The sequence below is a fragment of the Myodes glareolus genome, chromosome 8, assembly GCF_982192425.1.
Source record: "Myodes glareolus chromosome 8, mMyoGla1.1, whole genome shotgun sequence".
NCBI lineage: Eukaryota > Metazoa > Chordata > Mammalia > Rodentia > Cricetidae > Myodes > Myodes glareolus.
The window spans coordinates 7,764,419-7,792,296 of record NC_142033.1 but is presented as its reverse complement, the minus strand read 5'-3'; the positions used below and the strand labels follow the sequence as shown (position 1 = coordinate 7,792,296).

Here is a 27,878-nt window from a genome sequence, read left to right as displayed (position 1 = left end):
TGCCTGCCAAGTGCTGGGATTAAAGGTGTGCACCACCATCACCCAAACTTTTAAAAATATTAGCAAATAAAAACTCACAATATATACTTAAAAGTATAAATCAAAAGAAAATGAAGTCTCAAACAATACTAACAGCACAGAAATCCAACATACAGCAGCCTGGGCTACAGAATGAGACCTTGTCTCCAAAAAGCCAGCCAAACATCACTCAGTGGATCACAGATGTGATTGTTAGTCTGGGCATATCTATGAGACTCCACTCCGAGGGAAGCTGCAGGCATCAGGTCAAAAGAGATGCTCCTTACAGCAGAGACGACGGAGCTTGAGGGCAGGGGCTATGGAGCGGGTTTGGTGTCTACCCTAGTGTGTTTAGGTTTTGTTTGACCAGAGGTTTGCTTGCCGTCCTCCTATGGCAGCCTAAATGTTTACTCTGTGCTGTCGCGCATTGCAAGTGTGTCATCCGTCTGTTCATTTTCAATAGGGACACACAATGAAGAGATCAGAATTGAGAGCTTCAGAAGAGGGTTCCTAACAGCATTGGAAACTGGCTAAGGCTGTGAAGACTTTAGGGGTAGACTAACAGCATTTTACATAGAGAGAGAAGAGAAACTTCCGTGGTCAAGTGGTAATGTCAGGATACAAAGTGTCGAGTTCCAGTGTCAGGTTGATAGGCAGCTGGGTTGGGAGGGTGAATCTCCACAGGTGTCTTGGCTGTGTTTAGAATTGCCATGAGAACACACCTTTAAGGTGTGACCAAGAAGTTGTTTCCAGAAAAATGTGACTGAGTTGGGGAGCGTCATCCTGAATGTTGATGGCACCGAGCAGGGGGCTGGGGGCCAGACCAAATAAAAAGGGGAAAGGAGACCTTGGCACCCTAGTTCATCTCTCTGGCGGGAATGCACATGAGGCTCCCTCACACTCCTGGCGCCAAGTCTCTGGCTTCACCAAAATTAACCTCCACTCTTTAAAAAGCAGTTATATAACTGAGAAGTTCTAAGCTTGGAATAAGCATTTGTAGAACACGTAACAAACTGGTATTCAACATATAGAACAAAATATCAACTCAGAAAAGAGTCAACACATGTGTAAATGCACAGCAATTGTGGTGTGCACAAAGGTGTCTGCAGAGATCGGAGGAAAGCTATGGGTACGTGCCTTGTCGGTTGTTTCTCTACCTATTTCTTTCATTCATTCATTCATTCATTCATTCATTCACTTATTTGAAAGAAATCTCCCACTGAACCTGGAGCTCACTGATGAAGACAAATGATCTGCCCAGCCCGTCCCGGAAATCTGCCTGCCTTTGCCTATCCGATACTGGGGTCACTGTCCATGTAGCTGTGCCTGGTCTTTCATATAGGTGCTAAAGACAAGGCCCTTACCCTGGCACAGCAGGCTCTTTACCAAGGAAGCCATCTCCAATTTTAAAAAGAACACAATGCCAACACATACAAAAACACAGAAAGAAAACACAGGTATGAACTGGATAGGCTGCCTTCCCTGACTATTAAGGGAGAGCTGCCTCTTCACCCTGAGTCTGGGAAGACCAGAAAGAGGAGGTTGGAGAGACTGGAGAACTGAGCTGGCCTGCTAGGAACATGGCCACCATAAGCCAAAGGGTAGCAGAAAGCAAGCTGTTGTCTGCAGTGAACTGGTTTGGGATCTCTGCAGACAGACACCTTGGGCTTCAGTCACTGTTTCCATCCTGGTTGCTGGAGTACAGCAAGGGCCTCTCGCCATTCCTCTCTAAACATGTGTTCCTCTCCTCCACCATGCAGACACAAGTAGGCACAGCTTCAGCTCTAAAATACCAACCAACAATCACAGAGACCTGCAATGCCCAGTGTCCCTGTCTGCACGATGGCTCAGCCTCTAACTATGGCACCTCAACTTGCATCTGGGTTTTCTTCCACAGGAAAAGCTACACCCAACCCGAGTGCTTGGACCGGGTGCTCTGGTGCACATTACTGAGACAGGAGGCTGCCAGGAGACCCAGGCCAGCCTGGGCCAGACAGGAGAACCTTGCTACAAATAATCACGAATCAAACAAACAAGAAGTACTGACACAGTTATCTCTCTTTTTGGATGTAAGCAGAAACAGAAGCAGGAAAAAAAATGGGGTTACCAAAGAGATGTTCTAGGAAGGGTGCGTAGCTTTTGATTTCTTCTTCATGGGAATGGCCCAAAAGTACAAAGAGAGAACCTCGAGGCAATTGCCCTACATCACATCTCTGTATTCTGACTCTGGGAGGGACCAATACCTGATCTGAACAGGGCTGATCTAATCTAGTCTTTTGAGCAAAGCAACCTTAACAGTAGGGGACTCAAAAACAATTATGTCTAAAGCCTGCTGCTCAGCCTAGTGTGAAGGCACAGGCCCTATAATAACAGGCCTGGGAGACTGAGGCAGGAAGATAATAACTCAGCGCTAGGCTGGACCACAGAGTGAGACTGTCTCAACAATATATAAATAACTCCTGCTAATGAGGCCCTAGAGCAGCTCTCACTCCTGCTGCTTGAGCTCCAAGGGTTTGTCACCAAATTTTCCACGTGGTCCCTTTCTCCTCCAAGTCCAACCAAAAGTCATGCCAATGCAGCTTGTGCTGGGATGTAAATGAAAGCCTGGAAGCTCACACTTACCACGGAGTGCCCTAACAACCATGCCTTCCCTAACAACCATGCCTAGTGTGGAAGCTCACACTTACCACGAGGCACCCTAACAACCATGCTTTCCCCTTGCTTCCTGTCACTCCAAACTGCAGGTTTGCCTCCTGCAGTGACATGAGGGCCTCGGCCTAAAGTGCTTTCTCACATCCGCCTATTCTGCAAGGAAGCACATTCCCGCGGAGCTCACTTCTGTCTGCGCACCAGTTCCCGTCCAGGACGGCACTGGGAAGCAACAGCAGATCTCAGCAGTTCTCAGCGCTCTCGAGATGTCACACAGTGCCAACAGGGCAGACTGATGGTTACTCATTAACCCTGGAACGGATTTTTACCCTGAAAAGGCATTTTGCATGCAAGACTATCAAACTAACCCTGTTTATACCCCACCCCCACTGCATGCTCCCCAGGATGGACAACCAGGGTTTCTAGATCTTTCTGTTATAGTCATCTGCTCCTCATTCACCACCTTAGCTCTATCACAGCTAAGTTATGATAAATAAACTTCTGTTCCTAAGACCAGACCTACTTTCAAACACCATTCCCAATCCCAAGGAATGGTTGCAAGCCATGTTCCGGAGCCCAGGGCCCGCAGAGAGAGCTAGCTGAAGGCCACCATACAGATCCTGTACGCAGCGACGCTTCTGCTCATGCATGAGGGATCCACACGTCCCGATCACATATTCCATGTGTGCTGTCACCTGTCTCAAGAACAAGAAGCTGGGTGGGCTGCTCTCACGTGTTCTGCCTTTGGCATGGCCTCCAAAAAATCCCTTGAACCCTTGCTCGGCTATACTGGCTTGAGCTCATGTCTCTTGGGCTAGCCCATCCAGTCTAACACCAGCCATCTTCCCAGGTCCAAAGCTTCCCGAGTCGTGGCCAAAAGCAAACACAAAGAAGCTTTAATAAAATCTGACAAATAGTAAACACAAAAGATAAACAGAAAGGAAAAAAATCTTAAATGGTATGAACCTGACATACTATCATAAAACAATTAAAACAATACCATAATACAGGAAGGGTTCCTGGATATTTCCATGCCAAGTTTTATCTTTCAATCACCAGACTACAGTCTGTAACTATAGAGAAAAGCTGTGTGTGTGTGTGTGTGTGTGTGTGTGTGTGTGTGTGTGAGGGAGGGAGATTGAGAGGAGAGAGAAAAAAATATGAATGACTAAATTGCATTTTGTAAAATGATTCTACTATAGAATATTGAGATGACCATCTGGGTCCCAAGTTTTAGCAGAGATCTTAACACAGAACAGACAGTGTAAAACGGAACAATAAGAAAATGTATATATTTGACCACATAAATCAATGTCTGAAAAGTCCAGCATGGTGGTACACAACTTTAATCTGAGCACTCTGGAGGCAGGGGCAGGTGGGCTTCTGTGGGACTGAGGCCAGCCTAGTCCACAAACAGAATTTCATCCAGGCCAGACAGACTACATAATGAGACCCTGTCTCAAATAAACAAACAAACAAATAAATAAATAAATAAATAGACTTTATGATACTTCTCAGTCCATTAGAGTCTTCAAATGGGAGTCCGACTGCTTCATCAAAATTCTATTTTCTTATGAGTACAGTCCCTCTGAAGATGTTCTAGTGACTGGCTTTCTTTACAAGTTGATACCCACCTAAAGAACAAACCGCAAATGAGGTCCTCTTCTGTATAAGCAATAAATACAAGGAGCCAAGATTCAGGTGGGAAAGACAGCGTGTGGATTTGCCAGAGGCCCTGTGAGGCCAGAGTTGCAGGACAACAAGTGTAACAGGCTGAAATGGGAATTCCAAACGGCAGAGAGGCAGGAAGCCAAGGACACTTGGGAGTAGGTCCTCTGGCACAGGTAATTCCTCCGAACCAAGACTAGCAGACGCCAGCTCGCGAGGAAGCAGCATCTTCCCACTTCATATTTTTCAGCGTATGAAGTGGGCATTTAATATAGACGTGCTCAGGGGGAAAAAGGACTCGGGCAGCAGGAAAGGTGTGCCACTCGTCCTGCAACACAGCTAACCACCAGGGAGGAACCTGTGCTCAGAAGTGCTGTGTGGAGTGAGTCCTATGACCACATCCAAAGCAGTTCCCTACAGATTCACTGCAAGATGCACCTCACAGCATGGACTTGCCCAGCTCAGTCTCTCACCCAGCCAGTATCTGTCATTGAAACTTATATTCCAAGTCTTCCTGTGGGGAGCAGATGAGGTCCTGACCTGAGTGTTGTGTGGTGTTGGACATGAGCACAGCCACGACCAGGACCCAAGGCCTTCCCGGGTCAGGTTTGGGGGAAACGGCAGAACTTTCCCCAGCCAAATGCTGACAAAGGTTGACAGTGCACAGAGAGCTCCAACCTCAGCTTCCTCTTCCCTGCAGTTCACAGCCTGAGACTGGTCCCTACAGAGACCTCCCACAGAGACAAGCCAGCCTTCCTTCCCTAATAACCACAGATAAAAACAGGGAGTGATCCTATATCAGTGCCACACAGCCCACCCAGTCCCCGCTTTTCCACATGTGTCTCTCATGTCTTCAACCCAGCATCGGCCCCGTTAGGTCTCCAGGGCCCAGCCACTGTACTCTGCTTTTTCCACACTCTAATCCTGTGTTTAAAACGTGCGTGTTAAAAGTCCACTTTACCACTCACTTATCTGGGTAGGGTCTCACTGAGGGAAGCTTAGGCAGGAGCGCAAGGTAGGAACTGAAGCAGAGATCACTCCACACAGGAAGGCTGCTACTGGCTTGCTCTCCATAGCTTGCTCAGCCCCGTTCCTCGTACAACTCAGGACCACCTGCACAAAGGTGGCAAAGCACTTAGTGGGCTGGGCCTTCCACATCATTAATTAAAAATCATTAATCATTAATCAAAAACATGACCCACAGACTTGCCCACAGTCCCACCTGAAGGAGACAGCTCCTCAGCTGAGGGCCTTCTCCCAGGAGATTCCAGTTTGTGTCAAATAGACAGGAAAAACAAAAACAAAAAAACAGGGCCATAACCTGCCTACCAGACTGTAGAGAGAGATTTCCAAGCTCTGACAAAATTCAAATTAGTCTTGACTCTAAACCACACTCGGCACTATGAACACCTAAGTAACAATTAGATGCTGGGGTGCAAACAGTGTTTCCCGCTAAAATTGTGCTTCTTAAAGGAGTGCTTCCTTCTCAGCCAGGTGACTCAGCAGGCAAAGCCACACTTGCACTCTGGGGTAAACTGCTGAGAGCAGAGGCCAGAGCGCAGAACTCTTCCTAACAACTTCCCAATACCAGTAAACAGCCATCTGCATTTTGTAAAGGAAACATTCACTATGGGACATCCCTCCCACATGTCCAGCCTTAGGGTTGATCCCCAGCAGAGCAGAGGGAGAAGAGGAGAGAATCAGTCAGAAAGAAAAACTCAAACTATATGAAAACCCACACCATCTCTCATAAAAACACACTCATCTCCAGGCTAATGAACACAGGGCACTGCACCATCCTCAAGGACTGCGGTGGGCACGTTTGCCCTAGCCTGCCCCAACCACACAGGCGCATGCCAGTGACTGCCACAGCCCTGAAGCATCTTCAGCAGCTGCCATGCCTTCCCCCTCCTTCTGAGAAGGTATAGCCACCTATGCTAGCCCATGTACGCTTATGTAACCTAAGAAGCTGGGCGACACCCAGCTTATTTACTCCGGTGACTCAGATGTGAATCTAGGTCTCTGTGGAGAGGGAGGTGGGGAACACAGTGGATATTATGATACAATTCCCATTAGCATTAGTTGCACAACTAATACTAATTCCAAAGATTTTATTCTTCATAGTTTTGGAGGATATGTTTCAGACTAGACTAGATACCCTCTGGCATCTACTCTGAGTGACCCGAAGCAGATCACCCCATTACACAGGAGGAGTCCATTTGCCCTCCACTGCCTCCTGTCACCTGCCACACACCCAAGTTCTGTCCTTCTCCCCAGACATTCAAGCGGGCCACTGACAGCCACCTCAAGCCTACATTCCATAAAGTCCCGAAATTCTTTCAGTGCTACTTGACTTAAAAGAAATAAAAACACTGCACACACAGGAACTTCTGAAATTAAAAAGGGAAAAAAAACAGCAATGTATCAATTTTCATTTTGGCCAAAGACACAAGTAATCTAATTCATTATGAAGTTTGACAAATCAAATGAAATACTCAACACACATCTGTCATCTACCCAAGAGACTGTGTCACCTTACAAGGTATAACCTAGAATATGATCTGTAGGCTCTGTATCCAAGGATGGAAAGCATGAAGGGTGGGCATGGGGCTGCTCAACACATGGTTCCATGGCAGACTGCTTCCCTAGATGTACGACACCTTGGACTCAATATCTGGTGTCACGAAATATGCAATGTGTCTACAATGAACATGTAAAAACTTTGTAAACTTTCTTGTAATACTCTCCTAAACACTACTTAGTGTTTCTATAGTGTTAAGTATTTATTTTAGGTATTTTATGTAGTCGACAGCTGTGTATAAGTTAATTGCAAATACTATACCATTATAAAGAACTAGAGCACCCTTAGATTTTTATATCCCGGGTCCTGGAGCTAACTGTCAACAGATCCTGGGGACATGTGAAGAGACTAAGGTGGTCATCCTAAAGATGCCAGTGTGGACGGATGCTCCTTAAGAAACTAACACCAGGGCCGTGCTGGAGATGCTCAGTAGCTAAGAGCACTTCCGGCTCTTGCAGAGTATCCGAATTCATTCCCAGAACCAACATTAGGCAGCTCACAAGGACCTGCAACTCCAACTCCAGGGGACTTCTGGCTTTCCATAGGCATGCATGTACGTGATGTACATTCACAAAGACATGCACAGAGGTACACATATATGCATAAATAAAATGATAAGTATTTCTAAAAGAAATTAAAATTAAAATTAAAATTAAATTTAATTTCTAAAAGAAATTAAAATAATAAATTAGATTATTTATGAACCAATAATCCCTCTGAAATATAAAGAACTGAGATGACCTCACAACGCTACCACAAACATGAATGATGTCACAAAGGTCTGGATGTTCACTGCAATGTTACCACAGACATGAATGACGTCACAAAGGTCTGGATGTTCACTGCATGTTTCCACAGACATGAATGATATCACAGAGGTCTGGATGTTCACTACAATGTTACCACAGATAAGAAAGTATCTCAGTGTCTGTTGATGCCTGAGTAGATTAAAAAAATAAACTGATATGGCACCCATCTACCCAAGCTAACTGCCTATCTACACATCCACTATTCAGTCGTAAAAGAGGAGATCTTGCCATTTGCCACAACACGGATAAAGCTGATGGGCACTATTTTAAGGAAACTAAGCAGACACAGAAAAAGGAAGAATAATGCAGAATTTCATTTGCATGCGGAATCTCAAAAAAAAGGTAAATAAATAAATAAAAAGATTAAACACACAGAGGTGGAGAACAAATGGCAGCTACAGGATGGAGGGGTGGCAGGTAACGGGAAGATGTTGGTCAAAGGATTCAAAGATGGGTCATAATGAAGTCTAGGGTTCTAACTATGCAAAGATCGCAGTAATAAAGTTATACTGTGTATGAGGGTCTTGCTAAATGACCAGATCTCAGCTGCTCTTCACTGTCATAAAATAAAAGCTGATGTCTGCGTCACTAAAGTGCCTGCCATTTAAGCACGAAACCCTAGTCAATCGCCAGGACCCACGTTAAAAAGGGTCCTGCGTTCTCAGTGCTGGGGAGACAGAGTTAGGGAGTCTGGGGCGCACTGGTCATCCAGCTGAATCCGAGAGCTGCAGGCTCAATGAAAGATCTACCTCAAACTAAAAGGTGGGGAGCAGAACTTCCATCTATGTACACATGTGTTTGCACACACATACACACCCACAAACAGTACCACAGATACACAAAATGTTTAAGAAAACAAAAAGTTAAAAAGCAAAAACAAAATGACTGTGTGAGATGGCAATACTGTTCCACACAGTAGCTGTTTTTAGTATGTGTGTCTCTTATAACATCATGCATATGCCTTACATACAACAAAATTATTTTTTAAAAAGGAATCCATGCTAGGAAGTACTATTTAGTATAATTTTATGAAGACCTAGTTATTCAATGTTTCAAAAGCAAAAGTAAGGTTTTCATGGTAAAAACAACATTTTTTCCAAGCCTATTACTTAACTTCTGTTCTTTAAGTTTTAGGGTACCTGCCCTAAGCCTCCCCGGGATCACAGTAAAAGCCTCCCACTTCCGATTGCTGTAATCCTGGTGTGAGTAAGCTTTACAGTTTTTACGAAGGACATCCTTTCACTCCTCTGTCATTCAGGCCAAGCAGCACACTAGGGTCTCCTCATCACATGGATGAGTGTGCTCTCACTCGGGAAGTGTCCACAGAGCTTCTGCTCACACCTGGTAATCATTTACTCTCTTATCTCCACTGTGCTATAAAAAAAAAAAAATGTGGGTGGCATAACCTCATCCTGACATCGCTATTGATGAACATTTGGGAAAGAATCGCAGAATTTACCATTAAGGATTATGGCATCACTGAGTCCCAGGCAGCAAGGATAATCCCTTTCGCTTTTTATTTAATCAGTGCATGTTGCAGAAATAAATCAAGCTTCACAAAATTATCAGGCAATCTGTGCACAACAATTATTCTAAAAATAAGTGAAGAAGTTTTTATTATACACGCATCTACTTTAATATGATATTGGCCATCTCAGTCAGACATAGTGGTGAAGCCTGCACATGCCAGCATTCATAAGGCTGAGACGGACAGCTGTGCTCCCGAGGAGACCCTGTCTCACAAAACAGATCTGACATCTGGCATCTAGAGCACCCAGTCCTGTGTTCTATAAGCTATTATCACAGGGAAAGAACTTAGAACTAGGAGTCAGAGATACTGAGACTTTAGTCAAAGGAATCTGATAATAAATTTACCAAGTGATTTCTAGGAGGACAGAAAAGGAACCGTGGAAAGCAAGCCCACAAAGAGAAGCTGCAGAGCTCCTAAGAGGAACAGGAAACTTGCTTTATTTTATTTCATTATTTTGAGACAGGGTCTCATGAAGCCTGGGCTGGTCTTCAACTGCTAAAGTAGCAGAGGATGACCTTGGACTTCAGAGCCTCTCATCTCAACCTCCCCCAGGCTGGGATCAGGGGCAAGCAACACCATGCCCATGTGCAAGAGGCTATAACCCTGGGCCTTGTTCTTCACAAGAATTCTACAATGTGAGATCAATCCCAAGCCTTTAACATTTATTTTCCTAGGACTTATATACTTTTATGATGATATTATTATGTACATCTTACTCAACTGCCAATGTTGTGTTTAAAAGGCAACATTGTGCGCCCTGCACTATGGGAGACAGTGCTCTCTATGGGTTCATCTAATGCACCCTGAACACCCTTCCTCCCCAACCCCTCTACACCGAGCGTAGGCATACTGGCACTAAGTATCCCTGACTGATGGCTGAGTTATTCTTCCTCTGTAGTCTGTTACAAATTAGAAATGAAAGTACCCAGTAAGCCAATTTAGTACTTATTAAAAGAGGAAGTCTTAATAATAAAGTAGAATTAGGAAAAATGCCATGTAATTAAAGTTCTTCATGAGTATTGTAGAAAACGCAAGAAGAAACCCCTTCAGTGGCTGTAGAAGGAGGGCCGGGGAGCAAAACATCAACATTTCTGCACTCATCGGACGCTTTTCATAATAAAATGCAAGTTTGTTTCCTACAACTGCACAAGTTGTCACTCGGCTGTTAGCGGGGTGACAGGAACAAGAGACTGCTCTCTCTCTCTCTCTCTCTCTCTCTCTCTCTCTCTCTCTCCCTGCAACTTGTAAATACTTCAGAACAATCAATAAGGTAATGAACAAGAATTAATAATGGTTCAGTGAAATTAAAACAGGTAAAGCGTTTGTCCAAACTTATGCTTAAAATATACTAAGCAATTTTCATAGTTCGAGAAAATACAGTTGTAGGAATTCTTGCAACACTTCCTAACTCATAGTTCCTGAAATGTGATTTACATACACAGAGTAGCTAGAGCAGGCAGCACCAAACCGCTGGCCTAACTTCCTAGTGACTAAATAAGTGAAGACCACGTCCCATACTCTTCTTTCCTATTCAAATGGTAGGCTTCCTCAAAGTCCAAACCAGCTAAAGAACTGAGGGGAAAGGCCAGGAGGAACCATCACGCAGGAAGAAGAAGTTGGGCCAGTCTGGTACCAACTATGCTCAGATCATTACCAGGCATGTACAGATCATTACGTGTTGAGCACATACCTACTGTATGTCAGAAACTACCTTGTCCTGTGAGATCCTCGTACACGGAAGTGCCAAAGGCTTAAGAAACTGAGGAAAGCAAGCTAAGGGACGGTGTGAAAGAGTTCAGTTGTCATTATTAAGTCAAGGACCTGAGATGGAAAGGACTGGCAAACAGGCTGGACAGGCTAGGTGACCTGGACATGGGAGCACAGCTCTGTGGACTTGTAGAGTTAGAAGCCTCTCTCCTTGGCTTGGGCACTGGCCCGCCACAGGAGGGTCAGAGAGCGGCAATGCCTTCGGAAAATGCTCAGTCAGTTCGTAGGTTCTCTGACATCCAGACGGTAGGAACCTCTCTTTACACCGACCGTGCCGTCCCACATGTCCAGCTGATTGGAGGTTTCGAATCTCAGCTTGCAGTCTCACTAAAGGCCTGACTGTATCCTGTTTACGCCAGCTCTCTGTAGGCTGGAGATCAGTTTGAGTCCTGAGCTTGCTGGAGTATGGCAGCTTCTCATTGACACAATGCTCCTTTGTGGGACATCGCAAACAATAAAACAGAAATGACTAGAGGCCTTAACATTGTGTAAAACCACACGGCATCCACCAACACGCTGGCGCACAAATGGAAGCCAAGCTAAAAATGAATTCTAGGGGGCTGAAGTTTAAAGGGAAAAAAATCACATCTTTTATTGAAAAATCTCATGTGCACATATGACCACTCTGACAGGGAAATAAAGTCAAGACCCTGTCCAGGCGGAAACACCAAACTCCAAACAACAGTATAAGAGCCATTAGCGAAATCTATAGTTTAGATGATTAAAATATAACACAATACAGGAGATCAATAATCCAGTGTTTATGAGCTATTGCGTTCAACTTACTGGACATGATGCTTTTTGGTTAAACAATAATGGAAGGAAAGACTCATATTACTAACAATGAGTGTTCTGCCTCCAGACTTAGATCCTCTGCAGAATCAGATCTTAGGTCTCCCTCCCTGTGTCCTTCCCCAGAAGTTCCAAACACAAGCAGGAAGTCTGAGGAATAAGGGTCAGGCCGCTTAAAATTACAGGCCGCAAACAGTTGAATGTCCAGGATGACACTAGAATACTCCAGAGTTGAAAGGTCTCTAATGGAATCTAAAACATCTAGACTCAAAAAACCCACCCTACCAAAGTCCTAAACCAACAGGGCCGAGTAAACAAACTACAGGGCAATTCTCTGTTCAGTCACATGAAACCGTAAGAAATACCACTGGGTGCACAAAAATGTTGCGAGATATTTAAAATTCTGCAAGACCAGTATTTCAAGTTGTATACAGAATTTATATTCTAGACCTGTCAATGTTTGCACATAAAGACAAATGAAGCCATAAAAAATTAACTTGCAAAAAAAAATCCTTGCTAAAGAAAGGCAAAGAAGAGAAGGGGCGAGTCAGGCGTCGGGAATGAACCCCGCTTTAGCTTGCAGCTAATGCTCCATTTCCTTGCCACTGTGTTCCTTTCCTGTGGGCCACCTGCCTAGTGTGGTGGCGTCAGTGCTGGGAGAAGGTCTGCAAGTCCATCCTAGAGAAATGCAGTCCAGGCTTTGCGGGATGTCCCATTGAAGGGAGCGGAGGAAAGCAGCTACAGAGTTGGCACGTGGATATGCACTTGATCACTCTGACCACGTGTTTATTGAGCCCCTTTGCACACTGCTCACCACCATCAGATCCTCAGTGTGCACCACAGGCCGCATCCATAGTCACGGCAGTGTGGCTGGGTACCTACTGCCCAGTTAACAACAAGAAACCCATTTTCAGCAATTCCACAATTTCACAAACACGAAACCACTGAAACAGGAACTCAGAAACTGAAGACAGAAATCTAGGCTTTGTCCTCTGCACCACAAAGCCACTGGCCTAAGAATGTGAGTAGGTACAGCATGGGAGCTCAGGGAGCGCAGGGGCCAGTGCGGCTGGATTGGAGCTCAGGGGGCGCAGGGGCCAGTGCGGCTGGATTGGAGCTCAGGGGGCGCAGGGGCCAGTGCGGGTGGACTGGCCTCTGAACTTTCAAGTGGAAGCCGGAACGCACATCTGTCCTGGCGGAGAAAGCAACATGGGCAAAAAGTTCCTGAGCTTAGAGCTCAAAGTCCCTCCACAAGGACAGGGACTGCGGCTCCCCTCCGGCCTCTCCGCAGCCAGCCTTTCCTTCTCCCTGCCCGCATCCTCCCATACCAAGCCTTGGCACTAGATCTCCTCTCAGAGCTAGTTTTTCCTCTCAGGTGCTCCAGATTTCTTCTCTCACACAGTCCTCTGTTAACGGCAACCCCACTCACATGGCGCCCAGTCCTGCCCTTGCCCTTTGAACCCAGTTTGTCCCTCCATGGCACTCCGCACTCCAGGGATACGGGGGACTGGACAGCTAAGCCGAACACTGCAGCGGAATTCAGAAGTGTTAAGTCACTATCCACGTAACTACAACAGCATGCGCTTGTTCTCAGCTCCTCCACACAACCCTTGCTGAGCTGAGTTAGAGCGCTCTGCCGCCTTGCAGTGCGCACGGCAGACAGCAAGCCCTTGGTGCTACTTTGTAAACTGAACCAAAAAATGGCTGGCAGAGACAGGACTGGGGAAGCAGGGGACAGGTCCCAGGGGCCTTTGTCTTCACCAGGTCCAACGGCTTCCACAGCAATCTGATAGTAACTCTGGCGATTCAAGGGGTCTATGCAGGGAAAATAACTGAAAGTCTGCAATTTCCTAGTTTTCAGAATTTGCAGAGACAGAATTCACTGAGGAAAGGGTATAAGGGGCATCTGTGGGCAAGGGGGAGAATGGAGCTCAGATCATTACAGGATCTCTGTAACACTTCAGCAGACAGACAGGGGGCTGAAAACCAGCTTGGGGATGGGAAAGAGGCCGAGGGGGAGAATATTTAGATGACAAAAGCCATCAGATCTGAGGCTTCTGTGAAAGTGGGCCTGAGGGATACCGAGGCATGGCTGAGGATTCCGGGATCTCAATCTGGTTATGGTGCAGGAGCTGAAACATCTAAGCTAACCGGGCAGGCAAGGCGGACACACTTCAGGGAGAAGGGGTCAGAGAAGTGTCAGACCCGCTGAGGACAGGCCTGAGCACCAGCAGCTGGGTATTAACACACAGATCTAGAACTCAGCAGTCTGGTGTGGGCTGGTTTGTTTTATTTAAATAGCCGTTAGAGATGGAACAAGCAGGAAAGGCATTGCTGCCTGACCGTATTCCTACCTATCAGGAAGACGACACAGGAGGACTCACTTGAGCGCAGGAATTCTAGGGAGACCATGGTCAAAAGGAGAAAAAAAAATCACACAATTTCAAAATTGTAAGGGAATTCCTGGTCCATCAGGGGAACTAAATATGATCTTGTATCATCACAGAATCATAGCTTTCCATGTTGGTAAAGTGTATAACAGAAAACACAATAAATAATAAAAATGATAATAAATGCCAAATATACTTAACCAAAGATATATATTAAAAACGAATGCCAAAGTTATTCCTATACTAATATTTTTTATAAAACCTGAGGATAAGATCAAAGCCTACACAATTAAATGTATCCAGTCTATAGATGCTGCCTATGACAGAAGGCTGTCAACATAACTACTCAGTAACAGAGCACACATTTCCTGTTTGGCATTTTCTCGAGTTCTTTCTCAAGTACTTCTTCCTTCCTTCCTTTCTTCTTTCCTTCCTTCCTTCCTTTCTTCTTTCCTTTCTTTCTTCTTTCCTTCCTTCTTTCTTTCCTTCTTTCCTTCCTTCCATCCTTCTTTCCTTTTTTTCTTCCTCCTTCCCCACCTCCTTCCCTCCCTCCCTCCCTCCCTCTCTCCCTCCCTCTCTCCCTCCCTCCTTCTCAAGCACTTCTACTGGTCATCCTAAGTATAGGTGAGACTGGATAATGGCAGCAGAACTCGAAAATAGCCTGGCTATTCAGTCTCCCTCTGCTGTGCATGTCTGCATGTCTGCTGACACCCCAAAGTCACCTGCTTATACCCTGGGTATCTCCAGGTAGACACTGGTTCTTGTAGGAAGTCCTGACCAATGTGAAGTCTGAGTTCTTGGAACTCCCCACCTCATCCACCCCAGGCCATCATTTAGGCGAGGCCCTGTCCAGCGGTCTCCTACACTCAACTCTAAGCTCTGCCCTGACAACTATTTTGCAAGCAACATGCACGAGATGCTTGTTCTGAGTGTAACAAAGGCATGAATTAGTGACCGAACAGATGAGGTTACACAAGCACGTCTTATACTGCAGGTCCTCAGACTATGGGTATAATTATTCTCTTTGTAAGCTGATAAAAACTGCTTATAAAGTTCTAGCTACCGCTTCTTATAATCCATTCCTAACTGATGACATAGAATTCTAAAAATAAAGAATGCATTTTACTACTGAAACTTAAACGCTCAGGAGCTGGAGAGGTGGCTCAACAGTGAAGGGCACATACCTCTTTTCAGAGGACCTGAGTTCAATTCCCAGCACCCACAGCACGAGGCTCACAACCGCCTACAATGCCAACCCAAGGCCTCTGACCTCTAAGTGCACCTGACACATGCACATAACATATATTTATACACATAATCCAACCCAACCCTTTGCACTGCCCGCAAACTCGCCACTTAGCTGAGGCTAGCCTTAAACTCCTGGTCCTCCTGCCTCCACCTCCCACGCACAGGGATCACACCTAGCTTTAGAACTGTAAGCAATCAGTCCAGTGAGCCTTAAAACACAGCAGTAAAATCTCTTCAGGGCCAAGCTGAACTGAAACCCAAGCAGCACCTGAGAATTTTTTCAAGCCTGAGTAAAAGTGGAAAACAAAATTTGGTAGTGATCACTTTACTAAAAGCTAATTTCACAACACGAAAGGTAAAGTACATACTAAGTTACCCGAGAAACAGCCTTGATAGCTCATCAAATCGAGACCATGGCTAAGACAGCCAAGACAAAAAGGTACTGTGTGAAATAGCCATCCTAAACTTCCTGTTGTCTCAACTACTCCTGAAAATAAGAACTAAGGCAAAATGTAAACAAACATATTAGCACATAATATACACACAAGAAAGGGCTAAACTAAGATTGGCCAATAACAAGTGCTGACAATGGTGTACTACCACATCGCGGGTAGGCATGCAGAAGGTATGGTCGTTTTGGAAAACAATTTGACAGTTTGATAAAAGTGTGTTGATACTTAGATAGGACCTGAGAGTCCCACCTCTGCATACTCAGTCAAGACAACTAGACCTGCCTGCCAAACTTCAAAATATTTCCATTCATAATTAACCAAAATGGAGAACTCAAATGTCCATTAATCATGAAGGGACAAAATGGGAACCATGTTCCTAAGTCATGGTACCCGGCTGAAAAGGAGACTCAGCATGTGCTGGAGCTGGTTGGTACCGGCTGAACAGCACCCTTGGTTGAATTGTTAGGATGTTGCCATGGTGGTTTATGAGGATTAGTACAGGCTGTGGCAATTATTACACTACAGTAACCACCAAATGTCCCAAGTGAGGGTTGGCTGTCTTTTGTCTTGTTTTGTTTTGTTTGGGAGAGTAGGCTGCTAGCATTTGCCAGCCATGACTGTCCCACTGATGGGTGACACAGGAATTATGCCGAATGCATGAAGACACAAAAGGCAACATTCTGTACAAGGCATCTGGATGGTGTTCCACAGAAGACACTGATGGCTGCCAAGGGTTGAGGGCTAACAGTAGAGAGGCCTGAAAGGCTTTCTGGGGTGGTATGAAGGTTCAGCTTGTCTATAACAGAGACTGCCCAGCTGGACATACAGGTAAAACCTCACTGCACGGAGATGATACCTAAGTAAACCCAACCAGAAAAAAAAAAAAAAACTAGCCATGTCATTAATTTGTGAATTATATTGCAGATAAGAAATGCATAAGATCTACAGAAGGGAGCTGGGATCAGTGCACACTCCAGATTGACAGATCTATACATGACATAAATGGGAAAGAACATGAAAACATAGGGGGAAGGGGAATGGGTAATCACGTACAACACTCAAACCAGAGGGTACCTGATCCTGGGAAGGACGCTACAGCAATGGCCTCCAGGTGTGACCCTAGAGCAGGGCGCACACGGGGTCACCCAAGCAGGGTCCCTACCACTGAGTCCTTTCTACTGTAAGCCTAAAGCCTGTGGCTCCAGTCCACCATATTATGATAACCTTCAGATATGTTTCCACTTCTAAATGATGTCCTAAAACATCAGTTACTCATCTTAACATCTATCAGCTGTCACTGGGCAGTGGTGACACACATCTTTCATCCCAGCTCTTGGAAGTCAGAGGCAGGCAATCTCTGTGAGTTCAAGGCCAGCCTGGTCTACAAAGTAAGTTCCAGCACAGCTAGGGCTGTTACACAGAGAAACCCTGTCTCGAAAAATCAAAACAAAAAAAACAACCATCTATCAACTGTCCTCACTGGCTCTAAACTTAGACCATTTGGGTACTAAACCTTCAAAATAGCCTAACTGTCCATCTGTGCAATGGAATCAACATTTTCCTAACCTCTGCATGAGGATGCATGAAAACCTATGTGCTATACTGCTATATGCTTGGTCACAGACATTAGACACAATCAGGTGGGAAGGCAGGCACATAAACTCATTTTTATTTTTTTGAGGTAGTGTTACATGTGTTGCTCAGACCGGCTTGAAACTACTAAGCTTGGCTGTTTCTCTTGCCTCAGCCTCCCAAGCACTGGGACAACAGGTGTGGGCCACCACACCCAGGCAGGACATTCCTTAACTAGTATGTCCAGTTGTTCATAATTTTTGTGGTCCCATATATAATGGGGGGCGACACTAGCAAATGCTACATTCTGAGGATAATTTCTGGAAATTCCAAGACCCTGCTGAATGAATCCCATTAGCAGTATTAAGCATGCCGGATGTAAACAGTTAAGGCTGGCCAAGCTCAGAACCCTCGGAGAATCTGACACTGGAATATTACACTACCGTTAAACTTTCTTTCATAGTTTTCAAGTAACTTCAGAACCTCATGCTTCCTAACTCATACCACATTTGTGCAGAAATTTTGTTAGGAGCATATTTTTACATGAATGGATTTCAACTAAGAAAAAGAAACTATTTCAAAACCTGTATTTCTAGTTGCTTGAGGCAGAGCAGTGTTCTAAGTATTATCATACACAATACTGATTTCAAACACCATGAGTTCTCAAGCCTAATGCAAAACGAATTTTTTTAAACATAAAAGCATATCAAGCTAAATCCTTACATTGAAGGGTCCCATGAGCTTTTATTTTTCTTTTTAAAGACAGATTTATTTTTACTAAACCTATACACTAACACTACATCCAGTTTCTCTGTATATCAGCATTTCTTGGGTTGTTTTGTTATTTTTACTTGTTAAACGTCTTGATCGTGAAAACTGATTGATCTAAATCTGCCTGATGGATACCAGCCTGGAAATAGGTTGTCTCGAAGCACAAGGTTTTGTTTTTCTGTTTTGTTAGTTTTTCAGACAACATAATAACCACTTGGTATTGACCGCCCATGCCTATTAGTGAACGAAAATAGTTTTTCATATGCATAAGCACCATTTTCCCACAGAAAACACTTAGCCACTGTTGAGGCACAGAAAATCCATGCTTATGGTAAACATGCTAGATCTGATTTTATCCCGTTATGTCTACGAAGGAAGATCGCATAATCGGCCTCTCGGACTCAAATTGTCAAAAATCAATGGGAACGCAGCACCTCCGATGCAACCGATCGGAAAGGTCACCGCTGCCTTTTAAACCCCGCCATCACTGTGGATGTTGGTGATGCCACCACATCCCCGATGCAGGACAGAAGCATCCTAGGTCCTTTCCACGGGGAAGGGTTTCCAGCTCAGGGCGCAGAGGGACGAGCCAGGAGAGGCCCGCGGCACTGGAGATGGCACCCCAGGGATGGAGGCCGCGCTCCGCGGCGCCCTGGCGGAGGAGGGGGGTGGGGGGAATCTAGGAATGGTCACCTGGAGGGTCCGCCCGGGGGGACCCCCGATCCCGGGACGCCGCCAGGTTACGCCCCCGCCCGCCCCTCCGTCCGCCAGCCGGGAACCCGACGCCGACGGCGCCCTCTCCAGGCCCGGCGGAGGACGCGGGTGGGGGAGCGGCTGGGCCGCGGCCTGTGCCCGGTGGCGAGCGCGGGGCCGCGCGGACAGCGCCTCCGCCCCGCAGGAACAAAGCGCCCCGCAGGCGGACGAGCGGGCGAGCAGCACTCACCGCAGACCGGCGAGCCTGGATGCGGGGCCCGGGAACCCTCCCAGACCGGGCCGGGGCCGAGTACCCGCTGCAGTCCGCGAGCTGCGGGGCCGGGGCCGCCGGGCGACAGCCGCGCTAGGCGGCCGGGGCAGCGACGCCGCCGCCGCCGCCGCCGCTCCCTTCTCCGGCCCGGTTCCCTGCTCCGCCGCGTCTCCTCCCTCGCCGGGTCGCCGCCGCCGCCGCCGCCTCAGCCTCGGCGCTGCACCGGCTGCTGCTCTCCATCAAGGCCGGGCCGGGCCGCGGGCAACATCCCGGAAAGTGAGGGCTGGTGGCCGTCTCCCGCAGCTGCTGGTGGCCATCTTTAATCCTCCTCCTCCCGCTCTCTCCACCTCCCGCGCCGGCTGGCTGACGGACGGCTCGGGATCCTCCTCCCGCTCCTCCCGCTCCTCCCGCTCCTCCCACCAGGCCGGCCGCAGAAATTGCAGCAGCCCGGGGACGCCGGCCCCTCCCGCCTTTCCTTCCTCTTTCCTACTTCCTTCCCTCCCCGTCGCCGCTCCCGCTTTCCCGCATCCTCGGGGTGCGAGCGCACACGGGGTCCGCACCCCTCGCCCTGGCTTCGGGGCTCCCCGGGTCCATCCCCTCCCCAACCCCGCGCGGTGCTCACCAGCCCTCTCCGCGGGTGTCTCGGGAGACCCTGCCGAGAAAGGACCGCTGCGCACCCCCGAACCCCGACATCCGTGGCTGGATGCTGTTACCAGCGATGACAACACGCAAACCTGCGTTCGTTTTACTCCAGCTGGAGTATAAAAGAACTGCCCACGCTGGCTCTTCCACTACGCGGCCTCGAACCCCCCACTTTCTCCATGGGGGCTCGGGATCAGGAGTATGTGTCCCGTCTCTAGGGTTGTCCTGGGTCAGTGACCTTGAGACCATCAGCAGAGGTTTTAGGTTTGCCCTTTCTTTCTGGAAAGATGCATTATTTATTTATACCTCCATAGATCTATAGATCTGACCAACACAATGTCTGAACCTAGCATTATGTATTGTTAAACCTAAAACAGCTAAGCGGGCATCAGCTTGTCTCTGTTCCTAGTCAACCCAGCAGACCATTCGGGTCATGCTTCTGTTCTGGCTGCGGGGACAAACTGAGTCAGCATGAATGCTTGAACTCCTTCGAACAGCTCAGAGTGGGGAAGTGGTGCTTTACAGAAACTGGAAACATGAGCTTGTTTTTCCAACGCTGCAATCTACAGCAGTTTCAGGATTTCCTCTAAGAAAAACGAAGCAATTTGGACTTGCTGTTTCCTTTTTTTTCAAGTCAGTTTGTGTATGGAAGTGGATCCTGTTGTAATGATTTACTCACTAAACCCAAGATTCAGCACCACAGGCAAACCCAGAATTCATCTGTGGGGGTCACAGTTCCTGCTGCCTTTAGTAGGTGCCTGCTGGCAGCGGAAAGTACCTTATCCAGGTGTGGAGAGCCAGGCCGGAAAAGTGCTAGGGCTGCAGGGTGAGGGGGAGTAGGGACAGAGGATGAAGGAGGCAGGGAAGGAGGGGCGGGGGCGGGGGGGCAGGTAACAGAATAAAAATTCAGGTGTTACTAAGTTCTTAGAAGAATATGCCAGAACAAACCTTTTTTTTTTTTTAACCACCCACTTTAATAACAAGATTGGCATCCTCTGAAGGGCTTGGCCATCTCTAGAACGCTTAAACCCAAATAGTCTTTGCTGTAGCACTCTATAACACAGTTTTAAATGAAACCTTAGAAGTCACATCGCTGTGTGGGGGAGGGGTGTGTCTGATTATATTTCGTTGTTGCTGCTCTCTTTCCTTTGTGACCCTTTGGTGTTTATTCTTTAGATTTAGATTCTCCGATCTAGCATTAGACAAAAGTACCACAAAATCCTCGAAATCTTAAGACCCGGAGTGTGGTGAAAAGAAGAGCTGTCAGATGGTGGGGTCACGTAGGAGGAGAAAATTCAGTTGAGCCAACACAGAGCCCACCATGCGTTTTTAAAAGGAAGATTTTCGGCTTAAATAAGAGGTTTCCGAATTCTTGGTGTACATTGGAAGAAAAAAAATGTATGAAACTTAAGTCATTAGTCCATTAATTATAAATATTTTCTGTTTTAAAAAAAAGCTAGCATTGCGATAAAGTTGCTGTCTTACAGTCAGGCTCACAAAGGTTTTGATTCTAGTGCACACACATCCATGTAGCCACCTCCCCTTGTTCTCCTGAAGCCATCCAAACACAGGAATTGTAAGGATGGCCAGGAAAGAGCCTTGCCAGTTGCTTTTCCTCAGCTCGGCTTCAGATCTGTCATCACCACAGACCTTACCTTCCTTGGTCTTTGTTGTCAGCCAAATGCAGTTTCTGTCATCTTGAGTTTAAGTATTAAAAAAAAAAAAAAACTGGTCAGAGCAGGTTCTCCAGCAACGTGACTATTGTGTCCTACGTATTCCCTCAGATGAACTCCTCATAAAACAAAGACTTGTGTTAAAGTGGGATAAGCCCTTTGTGCTGAGGCCAGATGGAAGGAGTTCTAGGCATGTGCGGCAAACTCCTTAGGGGATAGGGGAAGCTGAAGGGCTATTTCGAAACAGTTCTGCATGGGAGTCTGCTTCCTAACTTCAGGTCACGGAGGGGGTGACTGTAGACAAGAGCCATTGAGAGGCTTTGCCTGACAGCCCGTGGTGACCAGAAACTCCACGAACACAAACTCGCAACGCACAAGAGAAAGAAGATGGAGAAAAATAATCATAAAAAATACATGAGAAAGGAAGAACGTTTTAAATGAGAATTCTGAAAATTGTTAAGATAAACATTAAGCTGAAAAATTGCTATTTTAACAATAGCTTCTTTTATATTTATAAAATGGAACAATTAGTTTAAACTTTAGCTGATGGGATTATGTATACATATATATATATACATTATATATAGTATGTATATGAAGTAAGTGCTCTAATTTTAAGATGTTTCTGGAACATGGAGTGCTACAGATGTTAGAAGACAAAAATTACACAGACTTTAACCTTTGACATTCAAGTTTTACTTATATGCTAAATTATGTAACTATTATATCTAAAACGTATTTCCATTTTCCCAGGTTATTAGCTATGACAATGGAATTACCATATTGTTTCCCCTTGTTTAGAGGAACCAGATGAAAGAGAAACTGGGCAAGCAAATGGGTGTCTCCGGGGATCGTATGAACGGAATGTCAGTGAAGAAAATGCACCCCAGACAAGAAGGCAGAGTTAAGTAAATGTTCAGTTTTATTCTCATAATCTCTGTTCTTTGTAAAGACAATTATTTCTGTTCCTTGTTTTCCTCTGATGGAGTGTCTAAAATATCGAGTGAATAATGACAAGCCATATTTATCTGCACTGATCAAAACTGAGTATCATTCTTCCCTCCTCAATTTAGAGGGCTCCTTATAATTAACTGATGAGCTGTCCCCGAGACAGTACCATTTAGAGTCATTACTGACTCTAATTGGGGAGAAATGCTTCTGGAAAGTTCCAATTAGAGGCATTTTCTGTTGTTCTTGTACATACATTCAAAGGAGGTACTGGAGTGTTCCTTTTGTTTGGGGGACTTGTAGGTTGCTGTATTGTTTCTGTTTGCACTTAAGTAAATAGCAGAAATCTGCTTCTATAAGCTTTGGAGTAACAAGACCTCAGGAGGAAAGGGAACAGCCATGTTTTTGCTCTTGCGTATCATAACTTAGGTCATGATGGGAACGGAAACGGGATATTGTGGAGACGGTGTTGAAGGGGATCCCATTTCTGCATACAGCTCAAGTCTCTTAATATTTTCTCCTTGTTTGTGTTTTTGAGGTAATTACTATGCAGGCCACGATGGGCATGGACTTGCTCTGCAGAGCGCAAGGCCACCTCTATGTTGATTTTTCATTTATTCATGTGTCTTGATGGCGTTATGAAGAGCAGAGAACTTCAAAACCACCGTCTTTGTGGTTGTTTTCACAGGTGCAAGTTAGCTGTATGTGTGCTGGATTTACTTCACACATCAAATAATTACGGGGAGAAAATTATTAAAGGTCGTCAATACACAATGTACCTTGGGAATGAGGCAGCAGTCAGAGACTTCACAGTTGAAGGGGTTCTTGTTTTTGATGGGAAAGGAAAGCCAATCAAATCGTTAACTTTCCCTCTGCAATTAAATACATGAAACTGTATTTTCGGAATTTCTGGGAATCATTGACTTTTTCAGGAAAAAAAAAGTTAAAGAATAAAGTTAAAGAAAATAAATGTGGTGAGAACTGGACGCCAACCTGAGCCTCACACGGTAACTTTGTCAAAAGAGAGGGGAAAAAGCTGGGCGGTGGTGACTCACGCCTTTAATCCCAGCACTCGAGAGGCAGAGGCAGGAGGATCTCTGTGAGTTCGATGCCAACCTGGTCTACAAAAGCTAGAAAGCTAGAGCTGTTACACAGAGAAACCCTGTCTCAAAAAAAACAAAAAACAAAAAACCTGAAATAAACAAAAAGCAGGGTTTCCTGTTTACAATACTAGTAGCAATTGTTTGCAACAAACAAGTAAAAGGCAAATTGAGCAGGAGTTTAGAGAGTATGGGATTAAAGAATGTAAGGTGAACTCTCAAAAGCCCTTGTTTTTTCATGGAGGACTCCAAACAAAAGCGGTGATTACAAATACTTAAACAAGATAAAACACTGCCATCTGCTGGCTAGAAGGAAAAAGTCAGCCAGACATCTCTAAAAAAGAAAAAAAAATCTAGGAATTTATTGTCTTTGGGTTTTGTTTGTTTGTTTGTTTGTTTTTGAAACAAGATCTCCATAGATATCCCTAGTTGACTTGAAATTTTCCTAGTCCACCTGCCCAGCCTGCAAAGAGCTGACCTTACAGGTGTGCACCTGTTTTAAGTAAGCTTCCCTGTGCTAGGCAAACACTCCCAAGTGTGCCATATTTCCCGCCTGCTCGGTGCCTGCTAATCATGCTAAAAACATAAGGCGGAGGAGGGGCCATAGAGTCAGTACACGTCTGTGTTCACATTCCGAACTAGTGAATGGTATGCCAGCCCCAGGTAGACCGTACTAGAGTGCTCTACTCGGCTCTAGCCCAACGGCGCAGGCAGACGCTGTGACAGCCGCAAATGACGCCCAGGCCTGTCTATGAAGTGTGTGTTCCACTCTCTCCTTCCAGGTTTTCCTGGGCTACTGTTTCACTCAGAAACTTCGCGAGACCACATTCCTGACACTTCAGTTTTCTCTCACTCCCACAATGGAATCCATTGCCAAGCACCGTCAGTTTGACTTCCTATATTAGTCTCTCTCTCTCTCTCTCTCTCTCTCTCTCTGTCTCTCCCTCCTTGTTTGTTTTTTTGAACACTGTTTCCTTTGTAGCCTTGGCTATTCTAGAACTCGCTCTGTGGACCAGGCACAGATTCGCCTGCTTCTGCCTCCCGAGTGCTGGAATTAAAGGCGTGTGCCACCACTGCCCGGCTTTCACTGTTCCTGTTATGGTAATACTCTGTTACATTATAAAAGCTCTTTACTCATAGTAGAAAAATGCTGAAAAGCAATTAGGAATGACCACAGATTTAATGGAATACATTAATGTAATGAATGGATAGAATATACTGAATTATCGATGATCTTAACATGGGCTACCCTCTGTTGTTGCAATGTTCAGATATTCATACAGCTATTTGTTCATATTTCTTTCCTATATGTTGTGCTAAAACTAGAAAACATTGTTTTCTTCACAATTGCCTGCTGGGCTCAGCTATGCAAATCACGTGCCCGCTAATTTGGAAGTGATCTGTTTTGAGGACGGTATCCTATTTGGGAAGCATCTGTGAGATGCTAAGCTAGCTTTTCTCTGGATCTATGGCTGATATTTGGTGTTTCATTGTTTGTTTGTTTGTTTTTTGTTCTTCCTTTCCCCTTGGTATCTGCTACCTTTAGAAATAAAGTCTCTTTTCCATGGAACTCCTGAGACTTTCAGGGAGTGAGAAGTAGAATGAAACAATAACAAATAAAACAACCGGAAACACAACCCACCCTTTCTGTTCTAGGTCTATTTATTTCTTTATACATTGTGTGCATGTGTGCTTGCCTACATGTATGTATGTGCATGTGTGCTTGCCTACATGTATGTATGTGCATGTGTGCTTGCCTACATGTATGTATGTGCACTGTGTGCTTGCCTACATGTGTGTATGTGCACTGTGTGCCTGACGATCTGGGAGGCCACAAGAGAATGCCAGACCCCTCGGAACTAGAGTAGCAGGTTGTAGGCTGCCAAGTTGGGGTGGGACTTAACCTTGGACCTCTGCTAGAGGAGCAAACATTCTTAACCACTAAGCCGTTGCTTCTGTCCCCTTTCCACTTGAGACAGGATTTCACAATGAAGCCCTCGCTGGCCAGAACCCTGCTATGTAGACCAATCTATCCTTGAACTCAATGGTCCTACTGTGCAGCCCAGGCCAGTCTTACTGTGTAATCCAAGCTAGGTCAAGTTCACAGTCCTCCTGCCTGAACTGCCCAAGTGCTGGCATTAGAGGTGAGCACCCCCATGCCTGGCTCTTTATTTTTTAATTTTTCCCAATAGTTTTGGCTTCTACATAGACTCATTCATTAATAGAGAGGGTTTTGATTTCTTGCCTTGTCAAGGAATTAAATTCTATATTCAATTTAAGGTTCTGTAAAAATCAATTACATTACACACACTATGCCAAATATTTTTCAAATAAATCTACATTTAATTCAATGCCTGTAAAGATTAATTTTATGTGTCAGCATCCCTGGACCATAGATTACGCAGATATTTGGTTTAAAATGATTCTGCTATGTCTGTGAGTATTTCTAATGGAACTGACGTTCAAATCGATCCCATGGCATTTCTGCAGGGCCCCAGCTAATCAACCTGTGATCCTCAACTCTGACTACAGCTACATCTAACTTCTGGGGTATCTGTATTTTTTAAACACAGACTTGCTATGCCAGCCAACCTGGCCTGGTTTTTAGGAATTCTGGCCTCAGCAGAGTTCTGAGGGCAGAGATGTATGCACCCCCCTTTCCTACATCCACTCTTCTACACCTCTCGCACTGATTTCCGACTTCTTCCCTCTGCTGAAACCCTCACCAAAGTGTAGTTGGTTTTTTTATTTGTTTGTCTGTTTGGTTTTACTCTTTGCTCTTTGAGGATCTGACCCTGAGCTCCCAAATAAACACATGGAGGCTTATTTCTTATGAATGCCTGGCCTTAGGTTGGCTTGTTTCTTGCCAGCTTTTCTTATCCCATATACCTTTTGCCTCTGGGCTTTTATCTTTCTCTTTTTAAGTAAGTAAATCTTTCTTTACTTCTTACTCTGTGGCTTGCTGTGTAGCTGGGTGGCTGACCCCTGGTGTCCTCCTCCTTCTTCTCTTACTCCTAGATCTTTTATCCCTAGATTTCTCCTTCCATTTATTCTCTCTGCCTGCCAGCCCTGCCTATCCTTTTTCCTGCCTTGCTGTTGATGATTCAGCTCTTTATTAGACTAATTGGGTATTTTAGACAGGTAAAGTAACATAGCTTCACAGAGTTAAACAAATGTAACATGAAAGAATGCAACACACCTTAAATGTTCCATGGCACAAACAAATGTAACAATTTTTTTCTTTCTTTTCTTCTTCTTCTTCTTCTTCTTCTTCTTCTTCTTCTTCTTCTTCTTCTTCTTCTTCTTCTTCTTCTTCTTCTTCTTCTTCTTCTCCTTTTTGAGTCAAAGTTTCTCTAGTTTTGGAGTGTTTCCTGGAACTTGCTTCATAGACCATGCTGGCCTTGAACTCACAGAGATACAACTGTTTCTACCTCCCGAGTGCTGGGATTAAAGACATGTACCACCACCACCCAGGAATGTAACACATCTTTAACTAATATTCTACAACACCGATGGGGTCCTAAATGCAACATAAAACAACATCTCCCACCATGCTAGAGGTCCTCTGTCCCTTTGCCAAGCTCTTCCCTCATATGGTGACACTGCCCCATCTGCTTCCTCTCAAATCTATTCTCTGATCAGTCTTCCTTCACCTAGACTGTTTCTTCCATCTGCCCCCAAGTCCCTGATTGCTAAGGTAATGATGTCACCCTGCTGCTTTTCCAGTAATGCAGTGAATTCAAGGCTCCACTGTTGACAGAGGTTTCTGTCCCACCCAGTCCCGCAGCCGTTCAATCCCAAAGAAACACGCGGAGGCCTACATTAATTATCAACCAGTTGACCTATTAGCTCAGGCTTTCTTATTAACTAACTCCTACATCTTACATTAACCCATAATTCTTGTCTGTGTTAGCCATGTGGCTTGGTACCTTTTTTCAGTGAGGTATTCTCATCTTGCTTCCTTTTGGTCTGGGTGATGACTACAGTCTGAGCCTTTCATCTTCCAAGAATTCTCCTAGTCTGGTCACCCCTCCTATACGTCCTGCCTGGCTACTGGCTTGTGTTTTATTAAACTAGTACAAGCGACAAGTCTTTACAGAGTACAAGACCATTGTCCCACAGCACTACCAATGGTACAAACCAGGACCAATAACCCAGACTTTCAGCTTAGAGCCAGTTGTGTTCTGGATGCTTTGCCCTCAGCTCTTTAAACCCGTTGTCACTCCTGATGCCTGTCTCAGTGCTGGCACTCTGCATTCAATTGGCTTTAAGAATGAAAATCCTCACAGTGCTCGGGCCAGAG

At 45.4% G+C, this 27,878-nt stretch overlaps 1 protein-coding gene across 4 annotated transcripts in view; it reads right to left on the bottom strand.

Moving 5' to 3' along the window:
- Wdfy3 (WD repeat and FYVE domain containing 3) overlaps positions 1-19,311 on the bottom strand; it is a 242,562-nt gene extending 223,251 nt beyond the window's left edge. For 3 of the 4 annotated variants that reach the window (XM_087908830.1, XM_087908829.1, XM_087908831.1), the window contains exon 1: positions 19,192-19,234. The gene's annotated coding sequence lies outside the window, so the exon portion shown is untranslated. Of the gene's footprint in view, positions 1-19,191 lie in introns of all 4 variants that reach the window. The other variant, XM_087908832.1, reaches the window with a different exon arrangement.
- Between the last annotated feature and the right edge of the window lie 8,567 nt (positions 19,312-27,878).